Source organism: Hemibagrus wyckioides, linkage group LG22, assembly GCF_019097595.1.
Source record: "Hemibagrus wyckioides isolate EC202008001 linkage group LG22, SWU_Hwy_1.0, whole genome shotgun sequence".
Taxonomy (NCBI): domain Eukaryota; kingdom Metazoa; phylum Chordata; class Actinopteri; order Siluriformes; family Bagridae; genus Hemibagrus; species Hemibagrus wyckioides.
Window position 1 is genome coordinate 16,810,385 of NC_080731.1, and position 11,686 is coordinate 16,822,070.

Genomic DNA, 11,686 nt, shown 5'->3' on the forward strand with positions numbered 1-11,686 from the left:
AATGACTACCATTGAATGATTAGTGGTTTTATGATTTTACAATAGGTGGTAAATTAGAAGATACAGATCTTCAAAAAGGATATACACACATTGTATATTTGTACTTATAGAAATGTACTTTTACATGACAAGAATTGCCTTGTTGAAAGAATTAGACAGTGTGATTAAAAATGAAATCAATTTCAAAAAGCATTGTTAGAAATAATTTAAACTGCTACTTTTAGAATTAACATTAATAGAAATAGAAATAATAATAATAATTTTAGCAAGTAGAAATACTCCAAATATGATGTTATTTATTTCTTTATTTTTTACAACAAAATACAGTTATTTAAGCAGAAGCAATTCTTTGTAAAAAAAGAACGTATGGTTTTGGATTTCTCGATTTAATTTGGTATTGATGCCCAACACGTGTCACTTTATCAGAAATTAAACAATAACTGAAAAATTCACAGTAACAACCTCCTTTCTTCTATCGTCAATAAAGAAATGATAATACGGCCCTGCGAGACTCTCTTAAGACGCCATGGTGCCACATCTTTGATCAGTGACGTTTGAATAATAAAGATCCGCAGGCCTTTTGATGAGTTATTTACGAGCTTTGAACATAAATGTATATAGAAAGAAGCGTTAACCGCATTCAGCTACAACATATTTGCATCACTTCCAAGAATGCAGGTTTATTGCTTCATTTCAAGGAGGAGCCATTTTGTAGGAGAAACACACATTTTATTTTCTTGCAAAGAGCAACAGTTTTCAACTCAACAGACCAAATCAGCATTATTAATCTCCAAATTCTCATTATCCTATCTAACAATGGGGGACAGGAAGCATAATACCAACTCCAGAGCATTTGTTATAATAGATACACTATCACTCATGATACACTCATGCATTCTTCATTTTGCATATTCATTTCTGGCCCAAGAAATAAATAAAAAAGTAAAAAATAAAAACAATAAAGGTTCAAGTAAAATTAGAATGGCTAGATTGAGAATATACAAAAGTAACAACTGCACTGAAATATTTCTGGCCTTAAGCGAACAACCTGCTCGATATTGCTGAACATGACAGCATGGAATCTTTAATTTCAAGACTTATTTCAGTCACTAAAGTCACCAACTTTCAATACTGGTTTCGGTTTTCAAATTGGTGTGAGACCAATCCTACAGACCAACCCACAGTAATTTAAATAGCTTTTAGCCAACATGTAGACGTTGGCATGCAGTTAAAAAATTTCCTTTTTATTACAAAATCAAAACAATTATGTGACATAGAAAGTGTACAGTAGGCTGCTACTATAATATGGTTTCTGAGGCTGCATTCACATCATCACCTTCTAATATTTTGGCACAGATTTTTTTTGGTCCCATCTGTTTGACCATATGTAAAACCTCAGCCTTATCAGATGTTCATGTTTACATCACCCCCTCTGCCAGAAATGCTGGAAGCATGATATGATTCTGTTGTTTCCACTGTAGTTATTGTGGTGTTTAGTTCTGTGTATTTTGCCTGTACTTTGGCACTGGATTCAGTACTGAGTGTATCCTTGATATCTATGGTCCAAGAAATGTCCTCGTAGACATCATAACCTGGTTTATTTAGCAACGCTGCAGCATTTCATTAACACTTGTTCTCCAGCACAGATCTGTGTCAGACGTCGGTAAAAAATTTGGATATAATCTTCCCACAGCAAAGGCTTCACCAGTGCACCGGAGTTCTCAGTGATGTGAACCAACTTCCCAGTGTCCTCTGTCCTCTTTAGTTCACAGATTCATTCTAAATTTCATGAGCGCAGATCTTCCCCAAAGGTGCATCTAACAAGCATGAACAACATCCCGCCTCTCGGCCCATCCCCGTTCAGGGCTCGTAAAAGAACGAGGGAATGCGGTGTGACTAATTCTATTTCCACATTGCTTTCTAGGATAAACTAGTGTGTCTGCTTTTATTGCACAGTAAGAGCATGAAATGAGGAAATGAAAGGCAGTCTGTCCCATCCTCTTTATCGATTCCTGTTAAGAGTGCAAAATTACTAATTTGGGCAAAATCTCTCCCATACCAGCTTTATTTTTAATGGACAATTTCCCATCCTCTCGTTCAAGATGTTTAATGGAGGATTTGAAATCAGCTCCTCCTCTTGCTCCGAAACGGCCGACTCTTTGAAGTCTGTGTTTAATACATGCTCTGGTTTACATGCTGAATAGCCATGTCACAGATTCTCAGCAGGGTTTCCATGGATGGAGGAAATCCCACCATTTCTCTCAAGTTTCTCTCCAGCCTTCATTTTTTTCCCACTCCATTCTGTAATGAACAGAGTCACAGTGTCTGGGGGCAGTGTAGTGGATCCATCAGAGATGGGTTATCCATGCTCTGACAGGTGTGTGTGTGTGTGTGTGTGTTTAGGTGTATTTGGATGTGTGGTGTTCCTGTTCATAGCCATTAAATATTGCATGATTTGTGTGCTGAGGGTAAATGGGATGTGTGAGCATGGATAACTACACAGGGAGCTGTATGTGTGTGTGTGTGTGTGTGTGTCCAAACAGAAGACTTTCATCCAGGCAGGCAGGTGTCTCACAGCCTCCTACATGCCTGCAGCTCTTCCCTAGCTGGTCACCCTTTTGTTCTAGGCCACACAACTCTACTCTTAAATCCCTGTCCACTGCTACAGCACCAACCGTTTATCCACATCGGATGCTAAAACATCTCCATCTATCTATCCATCTATCCATTCCTCCATACATACATCAACCCACTTATTTTACAAACCCATCCATCTGTCCACCAACACATCTGTATATTCACTTGAGCATCCACGTACCCATTTATTCAAAAAATCTATCCGTTCCTCCACCCATTTTTATATTTATCTATCTAATCGTCCTCCTTCCTCTGTCCATCTAGCCATCCATCTACATATCTATCCAGCCATCTATATGTTCACCTATCTATCTACCAATATATTCATCCATCTATACTACTCAACCCGATATTCCATCCATCCAAAAATCCCTCAAACAATTTAACTCTCCATTCAAAAATACATACCTTTTCTCCACCCCTCTAAGTGCTTATTCATCTACGTCAACACACCCACCCACTCAGCCAATGGTCAATCCAGTGATCTATCCATCCAAATATTCACCCATTCAGTGATCTATCCATCCAAATATTCACCCATCAATCCACCCGTCCGTCTGTCCGTCCATCTGTCCGTCCATCCATCCGTCCATCCATCCATTCATCCATCAGTCCACCCACCAGTTCATCCAGGCTGTTTACACATGTTCCACTTTCATTCCAAATCTAGCTCAAAATCTAAAACCATATCCGATCGATGTAGTGACAATATGCCGGAAATCTTTTAGAACGTATTTATAGTGCAGCATGTTGTATTATTTTCCACAAAACCTGACTGAAAGCGCGACAAAATCCATTACTTGTGTTTATTTGATTTGTTTTATGCTGGAATGGACCGGTGCAATGCGTCAAGATGATGCTGGCATCTGGAAATTGGGGCTATACAGGCTGCTCATTCTCAGCAGCTTGTGCTTGAGGGAACATCTTACATGTGAACACTTCAACTGTGGAGACACACACACACACACACCACCACCACCACCACCACCACCACCACTTAAATATTCCTTGTTAATATCAAAGCTGATATGTCAAGATCTTTCTCAAGATTTGAGTGTGTGCGTGTGCTTGTCATCTGCCTTTGCTGTACACACACACACACACACACACCTGTTGGCGCTGTACCTGCCATAAAAATCAGATCAAAATCTGTCAAAAATCTCTCTATTATTTTCTCTCCACTCAGACACACATCAAGCTCATGCGTCCATTTCAAAAGCAATGCAAACTAATGAGCCCATGAAACAATATCTGCTACTATAACTAAAGGTGATGGAGGGTATGGAGACAATTCCCAGTCTAATTATCTTCCCGGTGTAAACATTGTCATCTGACAGCTGTCACATTTTAATTATGGGCCAAATTATTTTTTTTTTTTAATTATTGATGATATACTGATACTCAGATTTCTGAGTACCAGCTGTGATGCAATTTATATCGCACATCCCTGATATTTTGCTTTCTTATTTCTTTAATAATTACAAACACAGGGTTGTGTTTAGAGGCGAGTTACTTGTGAGAATTATTGTTGTACACTGTATAGCCGGAGGAGTTGCTGGTTCCGTCTTGTTCGGAACTCGCTCTGCGCAACAATTTCACCTTTAAGTGTGTAATATTTCATACAAGTGTAAAACAAATGTCTTGTACCGGTACTGCAGTGGTTAGTGTGTATGCAGTTCCACTATTTGTCTTTTTGAAATCGATACACTTTAATTTCTGAAAGCAGGTTTGCTCCTGGCCTGAGGGAAAAATCCAACCACTGAACAACACACCATACACCTAACAGCCACAACATTAAAATCACCTGCCTAATATTGTGCTGCCAAAACAGCTCGTCGAGGCAGGGACTCGCACACAACCTCTGAAGGTTTTCTGTGGTTTCTGACACCAAGACATGGGCACCAGGTCCTGTTACAGCGGATCTGTGAGTGGTGAGGTGAGGCCTCCGTGGATTGGACTTGTTTGTCCAGAATATCCCACAGATTGGGAGGAGATCTGGGGAATTTGGTGGCCAAGTCAACACCTTGAACTCAAATAATTCCTGAACAATTTTTTTTTTGCTGCATTGCACAGCATTGTTTCACAGTAAGGCATCTTACACTGAGACTTTCTGAGGCGAATCGAGTCATTTTGCAGTGAGGGGTGTTACAGTTATTCGTTTTGCAAGAAGTCGTTTTTCAGTGAGTCGTATTACAGTTATTCGTTTTGTACTGAGTACTGAGTCGTTTTGCAGCAAGTCACATGACAGGTATTCATTTTGTACTGACTCATTTTGCAGCGAGTCAAATTACAGTTATTTCTTTTTGCAGTGAGTGCCATTACAGTTATTCGTTTTGCAGCGAGTCACTTATATTGTGAATCGTTTTGCAGTGAGCCGTTTTGCAGCAAGTCATTTTGCAATGAGTCGCCTTACTCTTATCCGTTCTGTAGTGAGTCGTTTCTCAGTGAGTCATTTTGCAGTGAGTTTTATTACAGTTATTCATTTTGTAGTGAGTTGTTTCACACTGAGTCGTTTTGCAGTGAGTCGAATTACAGTAATTTGTTCTGTAGTGAATCATTTTGCAGTAAGTCATTTTGCAGTGATTTGCATTACAGTTATTCGTTTTGCAGCGAGTCGTTTTGAAGTGAATTGTTTTGCAGTGAGTCGTTATGCAGTGAGCCGCATGACATTAATTCTTTTTGTAATGAGTCGTTTTGCAGCAGGTTTCATTACAGTTATTCGTTTTGCAGTGAGTCGTTTTACAGGGAGACATTTACCAAGGAGCCATTTTTTAAAGAAGTGGCATTACAGTTATTCATTTTACAGTGAGTCGTCAAAGGTTGTAGTCATTTTACAGCACCGCTTCACAGTAAACCATTTTACAGTATGCTGATTTACAGTGTGTGCCATTTTATAGGAACTGGAGCCATCGTGCTCGTTGCTGTGAGCTGTTTTACACTGAGCTATTTTTGCAGTGACCCGTTTTTACAGTGAACGCTTCTGCATACTGAATGACTCTGGGTGAGTTTACATTGCTGCTGAAATCCTCTTAAATTCTAGTTTATGTAGCAGGAAGTTCTGATGTTCTCTCTCGATCTTTTAAAGCCAAGTGTTAGTTAATTTTGATGTTATCGACTAAGATTATGACAGATTTGTTTGCGAAATTTCTTGCCAATTATATTCTATCTAATCATATTTTCATCCCAATATCAATCATTTTTACAGCGATAAACATAAGGATCCCATCATAATGATGGTAAGAGCATGCTGGTGAAGTTACACTTAAACTCATACTGTACCTTGCGAATCAAAAGGTCTACGCAAACGGCAGACTATTTAATCAGTCAGTATGACCTCCATAAACACACTCTGATTTCTGATTGTGTGCGGGTATGAAGTCCCTGAGCAATAAACAGCCAGGTTTAGCAGCCATCGCTCACAACGAGGAGCGAGTGATGTTATCTCAGTCTCCCCTCGAGCATTCAAATATTTCATGCATGCATACGTTTACAGATGAGCACACAGAGAGAAAGAGAGGGAGACAACAAGCGAACGACACTCATGCACTGTGATGTATAATATCTCTTCAGTTTCCATCCAAAAATCTTCCCTCCAAAATACATCTCCTAGGCTCTTTCTGTCAATACTAATGTATTTCTATATGCTGCAGGGTTTATGTTTTAATATGTTGTTGTTTCTATAGCAACAGCTTACACAGAGTCTTGTATAGGCGACATTGCACAAGTTCGAAGATTAATCATGATTTCTTAAAAATCTTTCTGATGGAAAAATGAAAGCGGTCTAGGGAACGAGTGTTTATAGCTTTCGTGATGTAACTGATAAGATGTTTCACATTATTAGTTATAACTACAAAACAGATAAAAAATATGATGCCTTTTTGGCATAATTGGATTCTACTTTTTATTTAAAAAGAAAACTTTCATATTGGCTGGCTTTATTTCTTTGTACCTCAAAAAAAAAAATCATTTCTAAATTTGCAAGACAAGAAATTGCATAAATTGTATTATTTAATAATTTATTATTATAGGAATAAAATGAGGGATTAATATATGGAGGAAAAAAAATAAAACAATCCTTCCATTTAAAATAGTATTTAATTTCAGTAAGGACATTTCTAGAAAGTTCTCTATAATGAAATATTAAATTAACCCCAGCACTGGACAGAGCACATTCATTTCCGGAGTAAACACAATGAAGAGTTTTTGTGCACTGTTGCTGCTTGCTCTGTTACCGCAAGGTTAATTTAGTATCTGCAGTCCGGCTTTGTGCTGGTTGGCGTTAGTGTGTGTGTGTGTGTGTGTCACAGTGCAGTGGTGAGCGCTAGGTCTTTGGCACCATGTCTCTTCAACTAATCCTCCCTCACTGCTGGAACCTAATGCACTGCTCCCTGTCAGACTCACTCACACTCTCTCGCTCTCTCTCTCTCTCTCTCTCTCACACACACACACACACACACAATGGGGCTGCCGCTTGGCTTGACTAGTCACGCGCTGCAGAGGCTGATGGAGGACAGGAAAGTGTTCAGAGATAAGAAGTAAGAGAGGAGGGAGGATGAGATGAGGAGAGACAGCGGACAGAGCAGTGTGTAATATTAATCATTAAAAAGTCATTTATATCTATAAATACTCTCTATATAGCAGAGTTCATAGCAGAAGGTGCTTTATATACGAATCAGGTGGCTATTTCTTTATGCCACTTTATCCTTGAATCACGATCAAGATCCGCAGCCGGGGTCGAAGCACACACTGAGAGGACATACGTTTTTATTTTGTGCTTATAATCTAATCGGAGCAGCACAGTGGTGCAGCAGGTGGTGTTACCACCTCATAGCTCACAGGATCTGAGGATCTGAGGTTCAAACCTGAGCGTGCGGTCTGAGTTTCTTATTAAATCATTCACTAGTATTTTTTGAGCTTAAATGGACTGGGTAGAAGCCTACATGGATTTCCAGTTTGGAAAAGTAGAGTTTTCCATGTAGTTTTATTCATGCAAAGTATGCTTGCTTGAAAAGCAGCCAAAAAAACCCTTGAGGAAACCTTTCAGTTTTTCAGCAGGGACAAAATGTGCCTTGGGAACATCGACAGGGCGTGAAACATGAAAACCTGGACCAAAAAAAAAAAAAAACACAACCAGGAAGTCGAGTAGGAAAGGGAAAATCGTTGCATTCTTAAAAACAAGAACCTTCAAGGGTTCTGCAATGGATTATTTATGGATTCTTAGATCTACTTGGAACTCTGTCTGACAGGGAAGCAGTGAGTTGCTTCAACGGAGTTGATTCCTCCAGAGAGACAACCAAAGAACCTTGTAGATTTAAAAGAAAGTTTTTGCCGTCTGAGGGAAAGAAAATGTTTGATAGTTCTTCAAAGGGTTCTTCCTACAGCTTCCTACAAGAGATCTACCTGGACCACTCTTTGATAAGGCAGCTCTCCCTTTCTTCATGTCTAGAAACTCTAGAAGGTTCTCACAGAGAGACACCCAAAGAACCTCTGGTTGTAGATTTAAAGGTGAAAAAAAGAAGCTTCAAATGTTCGTAGGGATCATTTTTTTAAAATGATAAAAGAGTTCTAATCAGACCTCTGTATAATAGGGAAGCACTTGGTTATAGGGTTCTCCACATATCCTTTAAAGGTTACCCCAGAGAGAGATCCGAATAACCTCTGGTTGTAGATTTGAAGAAGCTGTTTGAAATAAATCAGTAAATGGTTCTTCAATGGCTGGTAGGATAGTTAAGGGCCTCACAAAGAACTGTGCAACCCTTAACGATAGGGAAGCGTTCAGTTTTAGGGTTCTCCATGCAACCTTTACAGATTCCCGCAGAGGTGCCAATCAAAACCCTTGAGGATTGGTGGAAAAGAACTTTCAAAGGCTCTTCAAGAATTCTTAGGATAACTAAAGGGTTCTTCTAATTAGACCTCTGTATGATCAGAAACACTCAGCTGGAGGGCTGTCTATACTACCTTCAGGGGTTACCCAAAGTCAACAACCCACACAATTTGAAGAAAGTGTTTGAAAAAAAAAAAAAGAGGTTCTTCAGCGGGTCTTAGGATAGATAAGAGCATTTAGCCTCTTAAAAAAAATTGTACCCCTTAATCAGGTTCCTCCAGAAGGACATTCAAAGAACCTTAAGGTTTGTAGGTCTTTGAAAACGTAATGGTTATTTGGATAAGCTGCTCCGAATCCTTGTTTCTTCCTTGGACTAAATAATGAAATAAAACTACAATACATAATTAACACAAAATGACAACACAAAAGATAACAAAAAGAAAAAAATCCTTAATTGATTAATGAGATAAAAAAAAAAAACCTCAGTGGAAGTATTGCAGTGGGAGCCGTTTGTGTAGAATTGCTGATTATTTGCAATTATTTTGACTTAAGGTTTGTATTTCTGGTGAGAATATTCGCTCCAATAGTTATGCAATTACTTTAGTCTATTTAGCCTAATGGACCTTTGGGGATTGTGATCATTAGCATATTTAGGTGTCTTGGCCAAGTCATGAAACTTTATGATCTTGAAAGTGCCTCAAACCGTTTACAGGAATTTTTATAGTATATAGGAAACACTGACACAAATTTGGTTGCATTTGTTCCTCTTAAAACAATCCAGATGAAACTCACACAATCCAATTTTCAAAGTGACATGAAAAAAATTAACCTCTTAAGCAATCCCACAGATTTATAGATAATTAATCTGGGGCATGAATGCAATCCCAGGCTTAATTATCTGTCCAACATCAGGGAGTTTTTTTACTTGCGAGCTCTTCTATCATCTGAATTTCAGCAATGTATATTAAAAGTAGGGATGTATAACGATGATGGTCTCACATACTCCTGATTTACTCGAACTCTTGTCACTCATAACGTGGAGCTACTCCATGACGTAAGCCTAGTGCATACTGTTACGCTAATGAACAGACAACAGGAAACGACAGCAACCTGGATCTCGATTAATGATGGCAATCAAAGCGAAGCAGATTGCAAACTGTGAAAACATCAAGAGAAGGAAGTGTGGCATTTATATATTATGCTGTGCGTTGCATGCACACGACAGCATTTGCATGGAAGCCAGAGAAAACGAGAGACGGCGCATGCTTCCTTTTGCAATTCCCAAGCAGTCGAGGTGCAATTCTCAGCACCTAGCACTCATTTTTAATGACCAAGCTCACTGATGCTCAGGGCAACTTCCCTCGTGCTCTCTTTTAAAAGGCTGTAATAATAATAATAATAATAATAATAATAATAATAATAATAATAATAATAATAATAATAACAATAATTGTGCACATCTGCACTTTAAAGATGGACAATATCACTGCTTCTCAACATCTCATCACCATACTCCACTTCATGACCACCCCGTACTGCTGCTATCTGCACCTTGAACATTATTGCACACTACACACTATTCACTTTATATAATTTTATATTTCGTGTAATACAGTTGTGCATTTTACACTTCCTTATATATAATCTATTTTATATATATATATATATATATATATATATATATATATATATATATATATATATATATATATATATATATATATATACACTATATTGCCAAAAGTATTCGCTCACCCATCCAAATAATCAGAATCAGGTGTTCCAATCACTTCCATGGCCACAGGTGTATAAAATCAAGCACCTAGGCATGCAGACTGTTTTTACAAACATTTGTGAAAGAATGGGTCGCTCTCAGGAGCTCAGTGAATTCCAGCGTGAAACTGTGATATTCAGATTAGCTCAAGAACAGTGCGCAGAGAGCTTCATGGAATGGGTTTCCATGGCCGAGCAGCTGCATCCAAGCCATACATCACCAAGTGCAATGCAAAGCGTCGGATGCAGTGGTGTAAAGCACGCTGCCACTGGACTCTAGAGCAGTGGAGACGCGTTCTCTGGAGTGACGAATCGCGCTTCTCCATCTGGCAATCTGATGGACGAGTCTGGGTTTGGCGGTTGCCAGGAGAACGGTACTTGTCTGACTGCATTGTGCCAAGTGTAAAGTTTGGTGGAGGGGGGATTATGGTGTGGGGTTGTTTTTCAGGAGCTGGGCTTGGCCCCTTAGTTCCAGTGAAAAGAACTCTGAATGCTTGAGCATACCAAGACATTTTGGACAATTCCATGCTCCCAACTTTGTGGGAACAGTTTGGAGCTGGCCCCTTCCTCTTCCAACATGACTGTGCACCAGTGCACAAAGCAAGGTCCATAAAGACATGGATGACAGAGTCTGGTGTGGATGAACTTGACTGGCCTGCACAGAGTCCTGACCTCAACCCGATAGAACACCTTTGGGATGAATTAGAGCGGAGACTGAGAGCCAGGCCTTCTCGTCCAACATCAGTGTGTGACCTCACAAATGCGCTTCTGGAAGAATGGTCAAAAATTCCCATAAACACACTCCTAAACCTTGTGGACAGCCTTCCCAGAAGAGTTGAAGCTGTTATAGCTGCAAAGGGTGGACCGAAGTCATATTGAACCCTATGGATTAGGAATGGGATGTCACTTAAGTTCATATGCGAGTCAAGGCAGGTGAGCAAATACTTTTGGCAATATAGTGTATATATATATATATACTCTATATACACATATACCCTACCCTACTTTATTGTTATTATATTTTATTTATATATATTATTATATTTTATTCTATTTTTATTCTATTATATTTTTATTTACATACTGTGAACTTGTTGTTTTTATATTTTATATTTCATATTTTTATATTTTATATTTTTATCCTTGTCCTTTTTTTCTGTTCTTATTCCTTTTCCTTTCTCCTTTTTCATTGGGTCAATACAAACAGTCATGTAAGCATTTCACTGCATATCATACTGTGTACGATTATGTACAGTATGTGACAAATAAAATTTGAATTTGAGCAACATAAAAAAATTATAAAAAATCAACACAAGGAATTCATTTTTAGCAGCTAACAGCAACCAACATAGCCATCTAACATTTAAGACATCCCTGTTAGCTTTACATTATGTACAGTATGTTACTCAATTTTGTATCAGTATGAATTTAGAGTTAGTTAATCTCAATACT

At 38.6% G+C, this 11,686-nt stretch overlaps 1 protein-coding gene across 14 annotated transcripts in view; it reads left to right on the top strand.

Moving 5' to 3' along the window:
• Window positions 1–11,686, top strand: part of trpm3 (transient receptor potential cation channel, subfamily M, member 3) — a 149,936-nt gene that overhangs the window by 46,157 nt on the left and 92,093 nt on the right. The gene's annotated exons all lie outside the window — the stretch shown is intronic.